At 34.2% G+C, this 20,112-nt stretch overlaps 1 long non-coding RNA gene across 1 annotated transcript; it reads left to right on the top strand.

The window, feature by feature from the left end:
* The first annotated feature begins 891 nt into the window (after positions 1-891).
* Positions 892-19,863, top strand: LOC126812436 (uncharacterized). The gene is made up of 5 exons (XR_007675928.2): positions 892-1,017; positions 1,709-1,797; positions 13,251-13,325; positions 17,217-17,435; positions 19,762-19,863. It is a non-coding gene; the product is annotated as an uncharacterized LOC126812436 (long non-coding RNA).
* The last annotated feature ends 249 nt before the right edge of the window (positions 19,864-20,112 follow it).

The raw sequence follows: 20,112 nt of genomic DNA, 5'->3' as shown, positions 1-20,112 counted from the left end.
CTTACCTGTTCAGCAAGAGATATTTTGGCAATGATTTTATTTTAAGTGTGTGTTGATCAAGACAAATTTCTTGTTTTCATCATGTGACATGGGTTGACATCAAACCAAATTGATATAATTACTGGGTTATCTAACATAAATTGAATACATATCATACTTTATTTGGTGGTAACATACTTTATTTACCAATCGTATTTTAATTATTTTACATGAATCTCAATTTTGGTTTAGCAAATTTATAGCCTGGTGTACACATAGTTTGTTGGACCAGGAAGTGGGTGGCAACTCCGTCTCATCTTCTTCTTATTCTTGGGGGTGACACGCTTTGCAAAAAGCCAAAGACTCCAATTAAAGTACAATCGACGTGAAACTTGGCATGCTTGTTCCTTGGACGGTAGTGCATCGAAAGATTTCGATTTTTAATATGATGTCACTATTCCAAGATGACAGAGATGACTTCATGCTCGATTCCTTGTCCAAAGTATTTTCATACTTTTTTTTTAAGACTAGAGTTATAATATTCATCAGTTTTTCTTAACAAATATCAAAATCGATTAGTTTATGTTTTTTGAGAATAGACTTTTATCTGCCAGTCTGTATTGCATGTTGATATTTATATTTGCATCCTTACCACAAATGTTTCAGGTGAGATAAAATATTTGTTGTCAGAAAGCTCAGTAGCAGGTATTATAAACAAATTTTATGGGTTGTATGTGTGAACCCTAAGCCTGAAAGATTATTTTTACAGACTTGTTAATTCACAAAGGTTTAATAAGAGCCCCCTAAGACTGGGTAAAGACAGTGGCAGCCAGCATATATACCGCGTAATAATATAAAGTTAGAAGCTGTCTATTTTCGTTTATTATATACCTTATTTGTAGATGTGGCAGAGGCAGTGTTTTCTAAGGATTTTCGATGAAAATTTGTATATTGTGGACTCAATCCTATTACAAATTTCTGTATTTTCGTGTATAAGGCACCAACTGAGTTAATGAAGAGGGGCATACACCATGCAAGGTGAAATTTTGCCCAGTGGTGCTATATATGCCATAATAGCAGTTTGTGTCTTTTAACATCACACTATTTCATCAATACTGAAGTTTCTGTATTGGCTCAATATTATAGGATGGCATGCACAAGGCAGAGTATACTTAATTTTTCCGAAATACCTAATACTACTTTGTTTTTTGAACATCTGTTCCCCTAGGGAAATTATGCTATTGTCTCTATGTATCTATGAATCTGATTGCTTTTTAGAATTGATGATACAACATTTTATTTCAGTTAATGAAGTAGAACAGGATCTATTATTTTTCTATTAGGTTAATGTACATGTGCTAAATCCAATCAGATTATTGATAACATAATGCAGTTCTCCCGTCAAAAAGGCAAAACCCAGTAACTCACTTTTTTCTTATTTTGAGAAAACAAAGGAAAACGTAATGAATGAAAATTAAACGCCAGCTCATCCATTGATTTGACTATTGAGTTACTAGGTTTTGCTGTGGTATACTAGGCAAATGAAGGAAGTTGCTAGGTTGTGTCATGGGTGTAACTGCTTACAAAATCAAAAGATTGGAATATCTAGTACAACAACAGGAAGCACATACAGTAACTAAAAATTTGGTCCTAACTCAATTTTGATAAAAAAAAAGTAGGTTTTGCTTTTTGACGGGAGAGTTGTTTTTTAATTTTGTGATATTTTCAGAGACATACATGCCATGCCATGCCAAATGCCAAACCAAATACCATGCCATACCATACCATATATACCATACCGGTTAAATTGTATTGACAGTAAGTGTATGAGTTTTTAACATGATATGATCAATTAAATTGTTAACTTACAATATAAGTGTACTATATAATGTTTAATACCTTTTCAGACTACATTAAAGATGGGTTCCCAGAAAAGTATTTATCGGGTGGTTATTTTCCAATAAAAGTATGGCAATTTTGGTATATATGGAAAGTAGAGATATCCAATCTTACTAGAAAAATACTGGATTCCCCGAAAAACACTCATGGAGCGTATACAGGACAAAAATGTAAGGGTTCCCCTAATCGACAGCCCGACGATTAGTAATTTCTGCACGCGTGATGTCAAAGGTCACACACGGAGATTGAGCGCTTGATGTACAAGTTGATAAACTTTATGAAGAGTTAGGCGTACAACACTTTCTGAGATAAAAATGACGGAAAAAGACGCGGGTAGTGGATTATCCGGGAATTTAATTAGGATTCGATATTTGTAATAAATAGTAAACGATTAAAGACAACATTGTCTTATTTATGCAATGAAATTTCCTCTGACTTCCAAGAGAGGTAAGTCACGTGACGTAAACATGACCTGGTTTGATCGAATTTTCATAGCAGGGCATTCCTTCGCAATTACAATGTTTGAGAAGGATTTGAAGCAAAATTATGACAAATTAATTAGTTTGAATATGTTTTTAGTCCATATATTTAAATCACCCAGTTTGTACGTGGGAATGTATCTTTAAAAGTCTGTTTCAGAAAGACTTGAGAAACTTAGAAAACACTTACACAGCAATTGACAGACTTATAGGGTTTCAGCCAGTTTATTGCAGTAAATGGACAGTAAGCATTGATGTAAAAAGACATTCATAAAGCATCTGAAATTCCTTGATAATAGTGGTGATATTTCCATGTTGTATCATATATACTAAGCAGCAAAAGAAACGTCAGGTTGGTATGTTACTCTGAATAGACGCATTGCATAAAACCTGCCAACCGTTTTTATTGTATATTTGTAACCACATCTCCAACTTTACCTGAGCAATAAGGTTTCTTCCCAAACATAGAATTGAACCCAGGAAATGTTCTCAAAAACGCAACCGGACTTCTGAGATGGTAATGGGTTCTCCATGATTTTCATGTAACTCATGCTGCACTTGCTGTTCACTGGGACCAGTCCTATAAAATGCACCCCCATACCTGGTTGAATCATTCACACAACTCCAGCAGCATGCCACGACTCATGACAGCTCAGAGGAACCAGGCGCTTGGAAGACTCGACGCTGGCCACACTGCCCAAGCCGTTTCCAATCACTTCCAGATCAATGTTCAATGTTGCTTCAGCAACGCTTTTGGGCCACCAATACCATGGATGATCTCCCCCGAACTGGTAGACCAAGGGTTACCAGAAGGCAACAAGACCGCCATGTTGTGCGACAGCACATGCAGAATCCCTTCACACAGGCATCTGAGACAGCACGTCAGACAGCGAGAACACATGGACGACCCATCAGTACCGATACAGTGCTCCAAAATATCACCAGAGAGAACATCCATTGCCGTATACCTTACCGTGGACCGATCCTCACCCATCGCCATCGACGCGAAGGTCTACAGTTTGCCCATCAACACCAGAACTGGCAACACAGGCAATGGAGAACGGTTCTGTTTACAGATGAGAGTTGGTATTGCGTATCAACTGCAGATGGCAGGACCAGAATATGGCGTCGACGTGGCCAGTGTTATTCTGACCAATGTGTTATGGAACGAGACTCATGGGGAGGTCCAAGCATAATGGTTTGAGGTGGAATCGGCCTGAACCAGAGAGTGGCATCACAGCATTGTGCTACATCGATCAAGCTCTCAAGCTCTCATACCAAATTTCGCACATCATCTAAATAACGTTTTCCAGCATGACAACGCCCGTGCCCCACACTGCCAGAGTTACTCGGAACTTTCTACAGCAGAATGGTGTCAATGTTATGCATTGGCCAGCCCTTAGTCCGGACTTAAACCCGATTGAACATCTTTGGGATGAAATTCAGAGGAGACTTAATAACGTCGTACCGAGACCAAACACAGCCAATTGATTGCGCCAGGCTTTTTTGAGAGTGTGGTTCCAGGTGCCAATGGTGTTCATCAATCGTCTGGTCCACACCATGTACAGACACTGCGCTGCTGTTATTGACACTCGCGGTGGACACTAGATACTGATGTATAGACTGTGTACAAACTCTAAACCTTCTCGTAATGTCTTGGAATTGTGATGAATTAATCACTAATGTGTCAACATCCTGTTCACAAAAAATTTGCTTTGATCCATTTAGTAAGTGGTTTTCTAGAATGATTTGATTAAAGTGCCTCTCTGATTTTGAAATCGTACTGACGTTTTTTTTGCTGTTTAGTATATACACACAAAACAAGCAAACAAACACAATAACACTCCATATTTTTAGTATATTATTATGGGCATAATTAAACCTTAAAGCTGCTGATTATCATTTGTATTTATCAGACAATATCAAATTTTCCATGGCTTAATCCACGTTAAAATGTACTCGAAGTTAATTAAGAAAACAGAACCAAAATATCAATAGTAGCTGATCTCCTAATTTGGATTCAATGGATTTAAAAGAGGCCCATCAAAAGATTTTAACCAATACTTCTATCATCTGCAGAGGATCATGAATGTTGTGAAATTTTCAGTTTATCATATCTGAGAACCCATGCTATGCAAGCGGCACAGATACTATGTTTATAATGATGTCAATTGGAGGATGGGGGCTGAAGCCCTACAATAATTTGCAAATATTTGTTCCTACAGTCAACAGTACCATTACATTGGCAGTCCCCATAATATGAGTTTTATTTCCCTTAAAGGGGCATTATGTAAAAATTAGATAAAGAGCTGGCCATTCTCACTATAATATTTCAATAATAGATAATGCAAAATGAATATATTGAAAGTTTCATTCAAATTACTTTATTTTGTGCAAAGTTTTCAATGGTTGTAGTTTTGCATTAATTGTAACTACTGTATTGGTCATTTGAGTCTTAGCTTCGCTTCTCCATTTTTAAATTAAATCATTAATTAACTGAACCGTTGTAATTTACTTAAAATCGGAGGCATCTGATAGTATCAAGAGTTGATCATGGTCTTGTCATGTTAATAAATGTCTAATCAATAATTTATATAACATTTAAGGCCCAAAGAAAGACTTGCAGTAGGCAGAATTAGCTCTTACATAATTCCTGTTTATTTACAAGTAAACATCGTTATGTGTTTAATGGAGACCCAAAAACTGTTTTGATTTAAAATGTTTAAAAGTGAGGTGTTTAAATCGCTGATTAGAAAGATGAACATAATTGAATAATAGCATATGTAGGTTAATGGTGTGTCTTTATTAACTTAATAGGAAAGTGAAAATATCAAAATGAAATTTATTTTCTATTTAATTACAATCACCTTTAGATTTAACATTAAAAATTTTATAACATGTAAACAATATTGTAGTTTATCTAGTTTATTACAGGTTGAAGAAACATTTGTATCTTTGCCAAAGTACATAATTCTGTTTCAATGAATTAAAATTTGAACTTATATACTTTATAATATTAAATACACATGATGGATGAAACTTAAAAAGAAAAAGTTGAAATATTGAAATCTCAAATAAAATATTCTTGGCAAGCAAAGAAAAAAGAGAAAAGATAGGAAAATAAAGACAAAACAAAAATCCATTGATGAAAAAAACAAAACTTTGAGATATGTAAATGGTGTTGAAGTAGTTGAAGGGTATATATTTAAACTATGTAGAAACTCACAGTTATTTGCATTAGATTTGAACAAAGTTTGTACAAGATGTTTTTATGAGATATAATGGGCATTACAACGGCTGAACTGACTCAAAAATTTGAATAATAAAAGTTAAGTAATCCAGGAAAGACTTTTGGCACCTATAAAATTTGCAGGGTTGATGTGACCTTGTCTACAATGTACAGTATGTGTAAGTTTTTATATATGTACATTCACTAAAACATGTCAGTTTTTATTTTAAACCTGTCATTATTACAATAGGTATAATACTATATTCACATGCTGCATGGTTACATACAGCTCAGTCATTAATTATTAGTCAAGTGGTCTAACACCATAGATAATTAAGCTGTCACTGAGTCAAGTGGTGGTGGTTTTTGATCCCAAGCTTCAATGAGTAGGGTCTTCTGCCCAACTTCATGGTTTCCTACCACTACTAAAAACCATTACGTGCAATGCAGTTATTGAAATAAAATTTTATCATATGTTAGTTCCAAAGTGATCTAATTTATGTTGAGTGGACATTAAACTCTCTCTCTCTCTCTCTCTCTCTCTCCCCTGTGAAACCAGAGGAGACCATAGGTTTTCTCTCCTTCTGTCCATGTCTGCATTATCCAAGTCAGTGCAGCAAAAGTGGGACATTAATTACACTGCTGTATAAAGCAGAGCTACAGATCAGTTCTTTGGGATTCCGGGAAGTCACTTTGTTGACTTCAAATCAATCAAAATTTTGTTTTCCAGAATTATTTGAGATTTAAACTTTGAGATATTTGATTGAAATCTAGTTCACAGTTTTACATAGTAGAGTTACAGAGCAACTCAGTGAAAATTCCAATTAATTTAATTATGACACTTCGCTTATTCTGTGTTGGGCAATTTAATTTGCTGAAACACACCTGCTGTGTTGTCTTTGGTTTTGTTCAGTAAAGAAAGTGGGATATTTTTTTTTTTTTTTTAAGATTTACTCAGGTTCTGGTCTAGTTTTTTTGTCTTAATCCTACATGAAGGAATTTCTTCTCTGTACTCAACAAGTGGTCCTTACACACAAGCCTGTGTAGATTTTACACTGTGGCTTGTCGAACCAAGTTTAAACATCTACCGGGTAGGCCTACCGAGAGTCAGAGAAGTTAACGTTTTTACCACTTAAGACTGTTTACTGACTTAGGTTTCTGCACTAAATGCCTTGAGTATAAGGCTGGTGAGATTAAAAATCTGAGACTTGAAGGGAGATTTGAAATACAGCTGGACTTTTTGTCCATTTACACCAAATTATCCAAATGAAATTTCTTTATAAGTTAAGATATTTAATTAAAGTAAACTTTATCTTCATTGGATTTTTCATTTTTACTATATTTTCGAATTTGAATTCTTTGGAGCTCAGGAATTAGTACATTTTCTTTTTTCTAAAACTCTGAATGAATTTTTACAACTAATAACATGTCACTGTAGTCTCTTAATTAACAGGCGCTATACATCTGCATAGTGTCAAAGTGCATGAACGTCATGAACAAATGTCAATTTACACAGAACCTGGACTCTTGTTTAATTCATATTTGTCAGTCTTGACTGACTGGCAGTGAAATCAACCAGTTGGAAAACTTATCAGTCAATGTATATGCCATGAAAATAGAATTTCAAAGAATTTAACCTTAAACCACAATAAATAGAGTTTATAAATATTTATATTTTTTATATGTAAAAACACTTAGAAATATTTAAAAAACGAGTTAATGTTAAAAATTGTCACATTCTTTGTGAAAATATCGTTTTTATCCTTGGTAAGACAAAATATACCAATAATTGATGGTCTGGTAACAGTTTGATGTGAAAGTCATACATAGACCCAAGATTCTATGCACAAATAAGGGGCATTGGAAACAACCTGTGATCATGTCGATATCTATACATTGTAAGTGTATGAAATTAAAAACAATGATTGAAAGCAATGTGTTATCATGTTGATATCTATACATTGTTAATATATGAAATTAAAGACAATCATTGGCCTCTAGACTACATCAGGAAATTTGTTTGTAATAAAAGTAATCAATTTAAAAAATGTTCGGCTTTATGTAATTTGTGAAATGCTACCATAAAGATCTGTGATAAACAATTAATGTTTATGTGGTTAATAAAAAGCCTTCTCCACTATCATTATGTAGAAGTGGAGTTCATTGACATCATAAGCCAGATGTTGAGGTCAGAGCAAGAGAGAGTGACAACCGCAAAAACCAAGCCAATACTCTTTTAATTTGATCTATGTGTACTAAATAGAACATAAATGTCAAGATGTTCTTTCCATTTCAGATTTTCTTTTGGCCTTTGACCTAGAAACCTCTAAGAAATAAAATATATATTTTTGGAGGTCTTTATATGTGTTAATGGGGTTAAAAGGTTAGAGTAGTGCCAGATAACCAACTCATCTGTTGCTGATAATATAAGCAACTTGTATGTATACACTTTGTATATATAGTTTATAAGTTATACCTTTTACTTTCAACAAAAAACTTACAGAGTAAACAAAGCTACAGTTGTAATATCTCAAGACTTGAAGTTACTCCTAGTTTATCAAGTAATGGTTTTCAATTTCAAAATAAACTAAAGGCTGATGTCTCCCTCAGGCGTTGTCAGTATAGTTTGTAGGTATAATCAACACGAGTCGTTAGTAAATAAACCAGATACCAATCAGATATCCACATAATAACAGCACTAACAACTGATGGGATAACTCATGTGCCTGAGCACTGGGGCTTTTTTCTTGGACTCATGGGTCATAATTGCAAACTTCTGGTGCTTATCTGGATTTCACTGCAAAATTGACGTTTTATTTTGGGGCATTTTAAATTTGTATTCATATTATTGGCTCCTTTGCTATACCCGAATACTGTTATTGGCTCCTCTGCTATACTCTGCTACTGTTATTAGGCCTATACTCTGTACTGGCTACTGTTATTGGCTCCTGCCTATAATCTGCTACTGTTATTGGCTCCCCAGCTACTGCTACTGGTTCCTCCATTATACTTTGCTACTGTTTTGTCAACCCCTGCTATAATCGTCTTTTTGGGAAAATCATGATCTAGTTTTTTTATTATATCTATCACTTAAAAAAAAATGTATATAATGTTGGTTAATGAATGTTATCAATGTACATTACTACTCAAAAACTATGTGTTTTTTCACACTTTAACATCATTTTATTGTGTCTTGATAATTGCTTTGAATTCTATCATATCAAATGTGTCAAAAATATATTGATGAAACTGTGATCTATAGGAGAGAGAAAATCAATTTCTAACACGTTTATTTGTTATGGCTGTAAGCTAAATACGATCAAACTGATATTATACACGAAGTGCAGGGTTTTGTTGGGAGGACCAGTACAGTCAACCAATGTCAGTTCACCTGAAGCTAACCACAGTTTTCTCAGGTTTTTACACTAGTGTAAATTTGTCAATAACTGGTGATGTGATGTCACATAGACGTAAATGTTGACTTTTAATTACTTGATGAACAGTGAGCAGTCGTGTGGGGTCACCACAAAATAAATAATCTATAATGACGGCAACAATAGAGGTCGTGAGATTTCAACAGAAATATTTACCTATACTTTATGCACTAATGTAAAGAAATATAGGGTAAAAAGTTCCAACAATTCTGTTTAATATGTGTAAATACTCTGAGAATCATAACACTTGGTGTATATGTATTTTAAATTCAACATAGTTGGTTCACTAACTATAACCACTGTTCTGTTTACAAAAACAATGTTGTTATGATATATATTTTAAAAAAAGGACACAACTGATCTCATCACAGTACTACAATTACTATTGTATTAATAATTGTGACCGCGTATATCAAAGTGAGTCGGAATACGCAAAATCTAATTTCGGACTAGAGACAAAATAAGTGAAAATAGTGATTTTGATCGAAATTGAGATTTTCACAAAAATGAGTCTATAAATATACTATCTATCGACACAAATGATCAAAATAGCAATAAAAGATTTTAAAACACCTTTATTTGTACGTTTTGTAAGAGTACTGTTTTCGTAAATCTGTCCTATTTGTTAAAATTCTCGGCGAAATTAGTTATTTTTCTTCGCTCGCTGCAGAACGACCAGTCATTGCTCTTGCATAATAATTGGCATCGTTGTAAAGTGAAGAATCTCTATTTTACAAATATGATCAAATTAATGTCGATGAATTGATTTTGAATGGATACAATCGAGTTTTAAAACCCCTAAAAAATATAAACCACCTCCGCTTGTTGTTGTGCTGTCTACACAACTCGTTTGCTGATTGGCTCAGACACTGAGTGAAAAGCATTATGGTTATGTGGCTGACTCGAGCGGGCGATAAATATTTGGTTTTTGGCAATAATGTTTTAGGGTACCTACATGCGATTCACTCTCATAAGTGGCAGAAAAAAAATAATTCTGATCGTATATAGATTGCCGTTGAGTGTTAATCCAAACCACGTGGCTGATTAAATTAATCGACATGTGGGTGGGTGTCATTGAGTAATACTAATCAACTGTCACGGGTCAATGATAAAGCCGTCGACAACTCCTTATTTACTCCGAATAAATAATCCAAGCAGTGATTATCTGATATCTCATATCATCTTTAAAAAAATAGTTTATAGGCCTTAAATTGAAATAAAAAAAATGGCCAATAATTTTCTTTTCGAACAGAATTTTATTGATAGATGAATTCACTTTACTGTCGCTTCTTCATACGGCATGCAAAGTAAGGAATGCATTTTCGATATTATTGTTTAAAATTCTCTTATCACCAACAAGCCGAATTGGGTCGATTCTCGAGTCTGCCATTGTTTAATTGCATCAAAGCCAGAATGCACGAAAGTGAACGTAAGTATTTCTTGACTATGAAATTGACATTTCTATAGGGACTCATATTTTGATACCGTTACGGTACCTGAAAATAATAATAGACCTATTATACACGCAAAATCTTATTTTAATTTACGTGATTTAAAAATGAATACGCGTACAGCTGTGGCGGCTTCTTTGATGATTATCCAATCAACAATCTTAATCTCCTGACCACTAGCTGCCACCAGGGAGCTAATTAATTGATGAGATTAACTGTTAATCTCACCAACATTATAATATACAAAACAGACTACTAATATATAGATTATTCTTCAGTATAATTAACACTATCATGTGAATATGCTGCATATGTTATGGATGTTTCGTCACGAAAGGAGTGCATTTACTACGATTTTCGTCGTCAGCACCCTTGAAATCCTAAATAAAAAAAATATTAAACGACAAAGTAGCAAATAAATGGCAGAAATCATCAGATCAAATTTTTACTACGATTTTTGTCTTCAGCACCCCTGAAAACTCATGGAAAGATATAATCAACGACAAAACAGCAAATAAATGGCCTGGTTGCTATGGGCTTTTGTTTTGGAACATACCAAATCTTTGACTTGCTTTTTCTCAAAACTTACTTTTGTGAGTTGGGTAGCTTCAAATGGACAGAGCTCAGTCAATTTTTGCCCGTTTCAAACAAACTATACATCAAATTGAAGGTAATGAGTTGGAAAATGTGAAAATAACAATAACTCAATTTTTAAAATTTCCTCACTGCGACTCAGTATGTCATGGGGGGTCACATTTTATTCCAAGAAAAGATACAAATTAAGTTCTTTTACATTTTCTTTTAAGGGATAAAACTTCAAAACTTGAAATAGATCTTTTGATGTAGGTCAGAGACAGAAAATCACTTTAGGTGATAATTATCTAGCTAACAAAAAGTAAAGTAAAGGGTATATAATTCTAATTTATTGAAGATACATTATGGGAGATTAGATAACGAGCTGGCGGTTCTCACTATAATAGTAAAACACTAGATAATGTAAAGGCAATTTGCTGAAAAGTTCAGTCAAACTGTTCCACTATGAACGAAGAATTAAGCGATTGAAATTTCGGCCTAGCCTCGATCATCATTGCTAAAGTCGGTACGATAAACACATAGTCTTGATTATCCATTTCATGATTAAATCATGAATGAAAGTTAAGCAGCAAATCGGATCATAAAATGTGATCAATTGCTTAATTTGGCAAGAAACGTTTTTCTTTTCCTTTTTTATTGAAAAATTATGAGGTTTTCATTGGGTGTAATACTTTTTTTATTTAGCCTCTAGTGATTTATTCTAGAAGCTGTAGTGGTTCAGTGAGTAACCAAGAGGTCCTAGGTTTGATCCCGGTGTTGGCTGAGAAAGTTCCACAGATTTTCTAGCGTGGCTTCCCGTTGTCAGTGGTTCAAGATGGAAGACCTGCCAATGAACAGCATCTAGCCATTTGAATGGGATCAAAAATTGAGGTCCCAAATAGAGTTGGAATTTGAATAAGAGTAGTCTGTAGTTTTTTTTGTCCGAACAACATTTCCCCCATAGCACACTGACATGGCGTATGACCAGTTTCAATAGCTTGGCTGTTGCAAAATAGTAGGATGTTAAATCTCATTTCATTTCTGATTTCATAGCTTTATAAGTTTTTATTAGGAATTTTAGACATTGGAAGTTGCAGCTGACAAAACAATTGCATGTTTAGACAATGCTACCACACAATTATGCTATATCATTCAAAAGAGTGACCGGTTTGAAATGTTGGGGATGAGAAATCGGGATTTACTTGTTGAGTGTTATTTATATCTGAACAATTTCTATACTCTTTACTAATTATTTGGTGTATATTTATAAACACTGAAACAACTTGAGGATGAATTAATTGATTTGACATATGGAACCTGGAAGAAAAAACACCCATAATGAACATAGTTTGAAGTGAAATTTTACACTATTGAAATCTCTTGGGAGTTAACTGACATGACTTGGCAACTGTTGTTATTTAAGGCTTGTCTGAGAAACTTGTATCTGATGATTCATTAATTCAGCTTAAGTGAAAAATAACAAGTAAAAAGAGTGGACAGTTTATTTATATTAATTGACTTGAAGATGAAAGGTGCCATATGGGGCTCTGAAACCAGGTCGATCTGACACTGGCACTATAGGATTCATTTTCATAACATCAGCCCAGTTTATCTTGAACTTTGCACCACTTGTTTGGATCTCTGTGGTTTTCTACAGTTCTTGGTAATTAATTTAGTGGCAATAATCTGGAGATGGTGGAGTATATGGCAATGGACCTTTCACTTTTTCTGTATATATATAAATCAGCTGTTCCAAGCAGGCAGTAATAGTTCCACCCATAATGATGTTAACAATCTTTATTTAGATCCTCTTCTCAGTAGAGTTCAGATTTCAAACTTCCCACCAGATTGTGTGAACAGTCAACATGGCAACACATAATAAAACTTCTTAGATTTCATATATCTGTCATGCCCCCCTAGTTATTTACAGGGGTTTTGTTTTCTTTAGCAACTATTCATATTTCTTTTATTTATTTTTTTAATGACATTTTAAGAGTTATAACAAAATGCAGAATATTTTTACTTAAACACTTGAAGCACAGAAATTGGCTGTATGATATTCCATGGTTATAAAAGTGCAATTTATTGTGTACTGTGAATATTTAAAATGAGGAATTCATAATAAGTACAATGTTAATTGAATTTATTATATATTTTTTTTTATTATTTTAAGATGGCACTTTTTATCCTTACTATCCTTATATAGGTCACCATTTAATTTCGCCATCTGGAGAACTGGATACTTTAACGAGTTTCAACAAGTAAAATGGAGTGTACAGAGGTATAATATATATATATATTTAGACATGTTTATTTAGAATATATTTTTTACAGTATGATACCTTGATGTATTTATTTATATTAAAGTGTTCTCATAAAGATAACCTCTGGGAAATAAAAACCTTTAATACCAGTTAAAACTATCAACATCTTTTCTGGAATCTGTATAGTTTATGCTCTGGGCAATTTATATTATAGTGTCTCTACAAGCTATCTAATTCGACCCTATCTGATCTATTAAGAGCTGTTAGTTTCAAGAAGAACTTTTAAACTCTTGTTTCAAATGTTTGCAAGTCAGAAATATGCAGGTTTAAGCATGGACCTTATAATAATGTATTATTAAATCTATGGTTTCAGTTCTGGTATTTCAGGTTTAAAAATCAATCCATAAAATATGAATAATTTAACTCATTTTATAATAGATTATGGTATTATATTGCTTTTTGGAGGTACTGAATGGAAGAAACTTGGATTTAGTTGGATGCATTCTGATGCCACCAAGAAAATCTTGTCTTTACAGCTTTTGATTTACCTAGATGCTTGGTGAAATGTTCAGCTCTAGTGGCATTATCAAGCTGAATGATTATTACAAATCACAAAGTAATACCATACATTGAGGAATTTACAATTTTCTTATCTTGAATCCATGGGTTAGATTATGTACACATGTAAATAAATGTCAACAGCGCTGTAGAACATTGGCTGGCTTTTGTTTGTTGTATTGTATTAATAACATTTTTGTAATTTCTTACTTACTTATTTACTTACTTACATAACAGGTAGTGTAATAAATCGTTCATATAGCTAGGCCGCTACAATCACTGATAAGGATGACATCGATGCGACTTAGTGAGTCCCAAATATTAACTTTTTTCTTCCGTCAAATTAAATTCATTTATTATAAAAATAGATAAAGACGTTTGAATTGTTTGTAGGTAAAAATCATTTCCTATTTAGTGTAAATGGGTATTAAAATAAATAAAATTCACCATTTAGCCCGAATCAGTAACATCTTATGTAAACAATGCACGCGCTATTGAGCCAATGATTGACGCCGCGTGATGTGACGTCACGTGTCAAAACAGTCATCTGTTACAGAGATATTAGAAGATCTCTGTGAAACAGATTGGGATTACAGTAGTAACTTTTGAATATATATTCTGTAAGGGTGTAAATGTGGCACAACCTTTGATATTTATTTATTCATTCCATTACTGATCTGTAGGGAACAATTAAATGTTGCACTTTTTCTTTCCTTGAAGTTCAGTAGGCTTTGCCTAGACTGTTAAAATATTTGCCATCCCAATAGATAAGATCTTGTGAACTGAAGTTAAACCAGGATGTAATAACTCAATCCCCATTGGTTGAAATTCATTTGATTTACAAATTATATGGTTAAATTAACAATAAACAAACGGTGAAACCCATTTATGAATATTGAAACTAGATAATAAAATCTTACCATTTGTGAATTTTGTGCCCTTTTTTACAAATCCTACATAAACCACTCTTGGAATAACCCTAATATTAAAGATTTGTACAATATTTATTCATTTTATAGTCATAGTTTTTTACACTTGATAAAATGAAATAAGCTGAATAAATAAATCTGAGGTAGATGATAATATTAATAGGAATAAGTTTAAATATGGTTTACAGTTGACAGGTTATGTAATCAAATAGTAACAATTGGCAAGTATTATTTGACCACCCACATAATATACGCCAGTGTTATCTTTCAAATCAAATATTTTTTTATTTTTTTTTAAGTGGGTGCATGTTTTTTTCTCCAAATCCAAGTAAATAAGAAAAAAACCAGTTTGAATTAATAAAAGTAATAAAAAAAAAAGTGTAGTACAGTAATCCTAACGACTTTATAGTCTTTATTTTCTATATTCTCTCTCAACCATTCCTTATTCAAAAACTATAAAGTACTGATTGAATAAACAAAACCTCTTATGTAGGATCCCTAAAAAGCCCCTAGTTCTGGAACCAACCACTCTTTGTTTTACAAATAGACCAAGCTTTGCATGTAGGCCTATTTGTATGGTTAAATCATTAAAACTGTGAAGGTTGTCAACTGTATTTCTCTGTTTACTGTTAGTAGGTATATATATATTAAAGTCATTTATCAAAAAAATAAATCTTATGACACATATTTACTTAAACAGCTAATTGTATGTTTTAGGCACATGTACTGACATGGATGAATGTAATCGCTTGTGCTGAATTCTAAAGTAAATTGCAAATGGCATCAATATTTTCCATTAGTATAAATATACCCATGGTAGTATAAATGGTATCATATGAAATACCCATGGTAGTAGAAATATCATTATTGTCCCCCGCCTTTCGAAGAAAGCAGGGGACTATTAAAATGGGTTCGTCAATAACTCTCCTTCTAAATGAGCTAGAATGTTCAAACTTGGTGTAGCTGTTTATTAGGTCAATGCCTTGATGGAGTTCGAAGATGAGCATTGTCTGCTTAGGGTAAGCAGAGATAAGCAATTTGATTGGTTGATGCTTTGGGACACGTTAACTTTAGTTCTAATTTAGTGAGAGTGAGGACACTTGGTGTATAGTTTTATCACATCAATACCTTGACTAAGTTCGATAATGAGCACTTTCTGCTCAGGGTAAGCAGAGTGATAAGCAATTTGATTGGCCGAGACTTTGGAACACAATAACTCTCCTTCTAATTGAGGTAGAATGTTCAAACTTGGTGTAGACGTTCATTAGGTGAATGCCTTGATCTAGTTCGATGATAAACATTGTCTGCTTACGGTAAGCAGAGATAAGCATTCTGATTGGTTGATGCTTTGGGGCACGATAACTTTGGTTATAATTAAGGGAGAGTGATGAAACTCTGAGTATAGATTCATTATATCATCACCTTGATTAAGTAGTTTAAATAGTATCAACCATATCACTATTAGTCATGTTAGTATGAATATTATCATTAATACCATGGTAGTATAAATGGTATCATTAATACCCATGGTAGTATAAACCTTATCATTATTACCCATGGTAGTATAAATGAAATGGGGTTTAACGTCCTACTGTTCTGCTCCTAACCTGGGCTAATGAAGACGGGCATACGCCATACAGTGTGCTATGACGGAAATTTTGCCCGGACAGCGGCACTACGGCCTACTCTTATATCGAATTCCAACGGCCAAGGGATCTTTTACGTGCACGCCAATGTGTACACGGGACCTCGGTTTTTCGTACCATCCGAACGACTAGACAGCTTTCCTTGTCAGCCCCTCCGTTCTGCCCATGGTAGTATAAATGGTATCATATAAAAATACTATGGTCATACAAACCTTATCATTTTTACCCATGGTAAGATAAATAGTATTGGTGGGGGGTGGGTGTTTGGTTAGTGTGCGCGCGCTGTATCATAAGGTCTGTCATTGAGTCAACTGGCATGGTTTCGATTCACCGGTTGTACATGACAAGGAGTAGGGTTGCCTGTCTAACCTCGTGGGTTTTCTCTGGGTCCTCCAGCTTCCTCACACTGCTAAAGGCCCCTACACGCCAGCGAATTATTGAAATAAAATTGAACCATGTGTTAGTCCTGAAATGACCTAGTTTGTATCAAGTGGAGGTTAAACCCTCTCTCTCTCTCTCTCTCTCTCTCTCTCTAAAAATACCATGGTGATACCAGCTGCCCACCTAATTTGGGCAATTTGACTTTTCAAGCAGACAGTAAAGTGAAAACAAAAATTATTATTTCATCTAGTTAGAAAACTAAAGCGCCTGAAATCTAATAAAACACAAATTTTACTTTTCTTTTAATTAAATACCACAAATTTGTACTGAATTGACTGTGGATGGATTAAAACATTTTGTCTGAAGCCACTCTGCTTTGTGTAATATTTTTCAGGCATCGATTATTATTTGTGAATGCAGATGCAACAGTCTGATTGGATGATTGGAATTCAGGACGACATAAAGTAGAATTTCAGTCGCAAAACAATTGAAGTTGCATTACTCACAGGCCAGAATAGCAGACTGCATTTGCAGCGGTTAAATTTTCTAAATTTTCTCGGGAAGGGTGAGGCCCTCATAACCCAAGACAATTGACTGGATGTTTGGGATTCAGGTAAGCCACCTAAGGTAGGCTATATTGGACCACGTTGAAGTTGCTGTATTCATGGGCTGGAATATTAGGAAAACAAATTTGCGGCAGTTAAATTTTCTCTCGACGATCCCGCCTCCATGAATTATATCACTTTGATGTTGCTGTATTCATTTGCTTCTTCTTGGGTTGGGGAGTGGTAGGGGCAGTGGCGGATTAAGCTCCACCAAGGCCTGAGGCGGCAGTTGCTGGAGGGCCTATTTAGTTTTGAAAGTTAGAGCCAAGGTAGTTGCTAACATTAAAAACGGGATTCGTTACTGAGGTTATCCAGGGGCCTACAAACGCGTCATAACTAGTATGACGTCTTAGACTATACTAAGCCAAAGTCGTTTGATATTGGTAATGTAACTTTATATGCCCATAAATGACGTCACGTGGATACAATATATTAAGCAAGACATAACCGAAAACTTACAAGGATTTAACGTACATTGTAGACCTACGTTAAAAAATAAGATCAGATCTCCAAACAGCCTAGGCCTATTTAAAATGGTGTGGGCCTAATTAATTACGGGTCAGGACCTATGTTGATTCCCGTTGGGCCTAAACCCCACCCGGCCTAACATTCATTGTCTATGCGTTTTTAATCGTATCAGACAAGTCTAAAATAATTTTTTTTACAAAATCTTTGGGCCTGAGGCTGCAGCCTCATCAGCGTCACTGATAATCCGCTACTGGGTAGGGGATGGGTGTTCCTACAAGATAACCCTATGCTCCATTGTCTCTCGCAGACAATGTTCAAAAACATTTCAGGTTATGTCCCCCTAACATTCATCGAGCCCATACGCCTATCACAACATTGGAATTTGTGACTGACTTTACTTTGAACTGTGATGCAGTGCTGATGGGTGTCACTGGTGGCATTTAACTTTTAGCTTATGTCACTTCCTGTGCCATACCATTGAAACCTTTTACAAGATATTCGGAAATACCAGTTAAATTTATATTAATTCATCACTCAAAAAGGGTTATGGGGTGATCAGAATATGAGTTCATTGCACAAAGATTAATATTCATCTGAAGATTGATATATTGATATAGCATGATAATATTAAACAAAAGTTTTTCTATATAACTGTGGAAATTCCACTGTAAACAGGAGAACTTGTCAATGTGTCTTGGTGATACAAAAAATAACCATGAGAACTTCCAAAAATTTGCTCTCATTTCCAAGCAATAAGATTATGCTGTTTTAAAATATCTTTCCAAGAGTCAACTCATACAATGATAAAATACTTCGAAGAGTCAACTCAGACAATGATAAAATACATCTAACAGTCAACTCATGTTTCATAAACCCTGTTTACATTACAAATTTTAAGTGTACCAGGCATGGTACCAGGTATGACACGCTTCGCTTTTTTGTAGTGTAAACGGGTCAAACGTAAGCATGCCGCGTCTGGTACGGTGCCCACTGAAGTGAGGTGGTCTCGGAACGGTACCAGAACCGACTCGATTTAAATTTTCGTAGTGTAAAGCTAACCGGTCTGAGCACAGATTACTGTGCATGCGTCAAATGAACCTTGTTTTCATCTGGGTAATTTGTATAGGGACAGAAATTAACTTTTCTGTGAAGAGTTCCACATTTAGAGTGCTTGGCACCGTTCTGAGACCGGATTTTTTAGAGTAATGTAAATGGGTCAATTTCTTGAAATTTATCGCGGCCTGGTACCGTGCCCAGAACGGCACGCTTATCGCGGCCAAGTGTAAACAGGGCTATGGATTGAATCTTTTTCTTTTGTATTTGTATTTTTGATTGTTTTAAGTAAAATGGTACTTTGTCTTCTTTTTCTACCATTTCCTTCTATTTACATGACATTTGCCATGTATTTAAACAGTGTTTCTCTGTCAATTTCAGTTTCAACATACAATAGGCTTTTTGAACAAATATACATATTATTATTTCTGTTTAGAATAATTTTAAAAGTCTTTGTACCTATGCTGAGATATAATGATGAGAATTAGAATTTAATAAAAGGAGTCTTAGTTTTAGAGTTTTTGGTCTTTCTATTATATACATTATTTCAAATACTTTTCCTGGCTTTATCTGGTTGTTATATTTGAAAGTTAATTACTATTACAGTTAGCATGAATATCAGTTTTATATAAATACATGCCAATTTATCTTGTTATTAGAACACAATATTTATTTTTATTCACAATTCTATTTTACATAACACTAGCTTAAAACTGGTACATGTACTCAATTCACTTTTTATGAGTGAGAATAATTGAAAATGGTTTATAAGAATGTGTGTCATGCAGAAAGCATTAATATTTGTTTCTGTAGGCATGGTATGAATTTAAATTCTGATGCTGAAAAAATGGAGACAACTGCTGACAGGATTTAAACGGATGTTTTATATGCACAGTATTCAGACAGAGACTCAGATTTGTTCTCCTAATATGGTGTTCTGGTAATAAAATATACAATATTGTTATAATCATGTATGTTGTTTGTTTTTATAACTGTGACTAGACTTTTACATAGCCAGGAAATCTTGTCTACTTTAGAGGTATTGGTAAAAAACAGTTTCGTGTTGTCATATTTTTCATTCTTTATGCATAATTCAGCAGGAATGATGGTATGGCAATATTATATTTGTTCGACAGTACATAATATAATAGGATCATTTATCAC

This window comes from Patella vulgata, chromosome 2 (genome assembly GCF_932274485.2).
Source record: "Patella vulgata chromosome 2, xgPatVulg1.2, whole genome shotgun sequence".
In the NCBI taxonomy this organism is placed as follows: Eukaryota; Metazoa; Mollusca; class Gastropoda; family Patellidae; genus Patella; species Patella vulgata.
The sequence above is the reverse complement of the archived record's forward strand: the minus strand, read 5'-3'. Positions and strand labels throughout refer to the sequence as shown.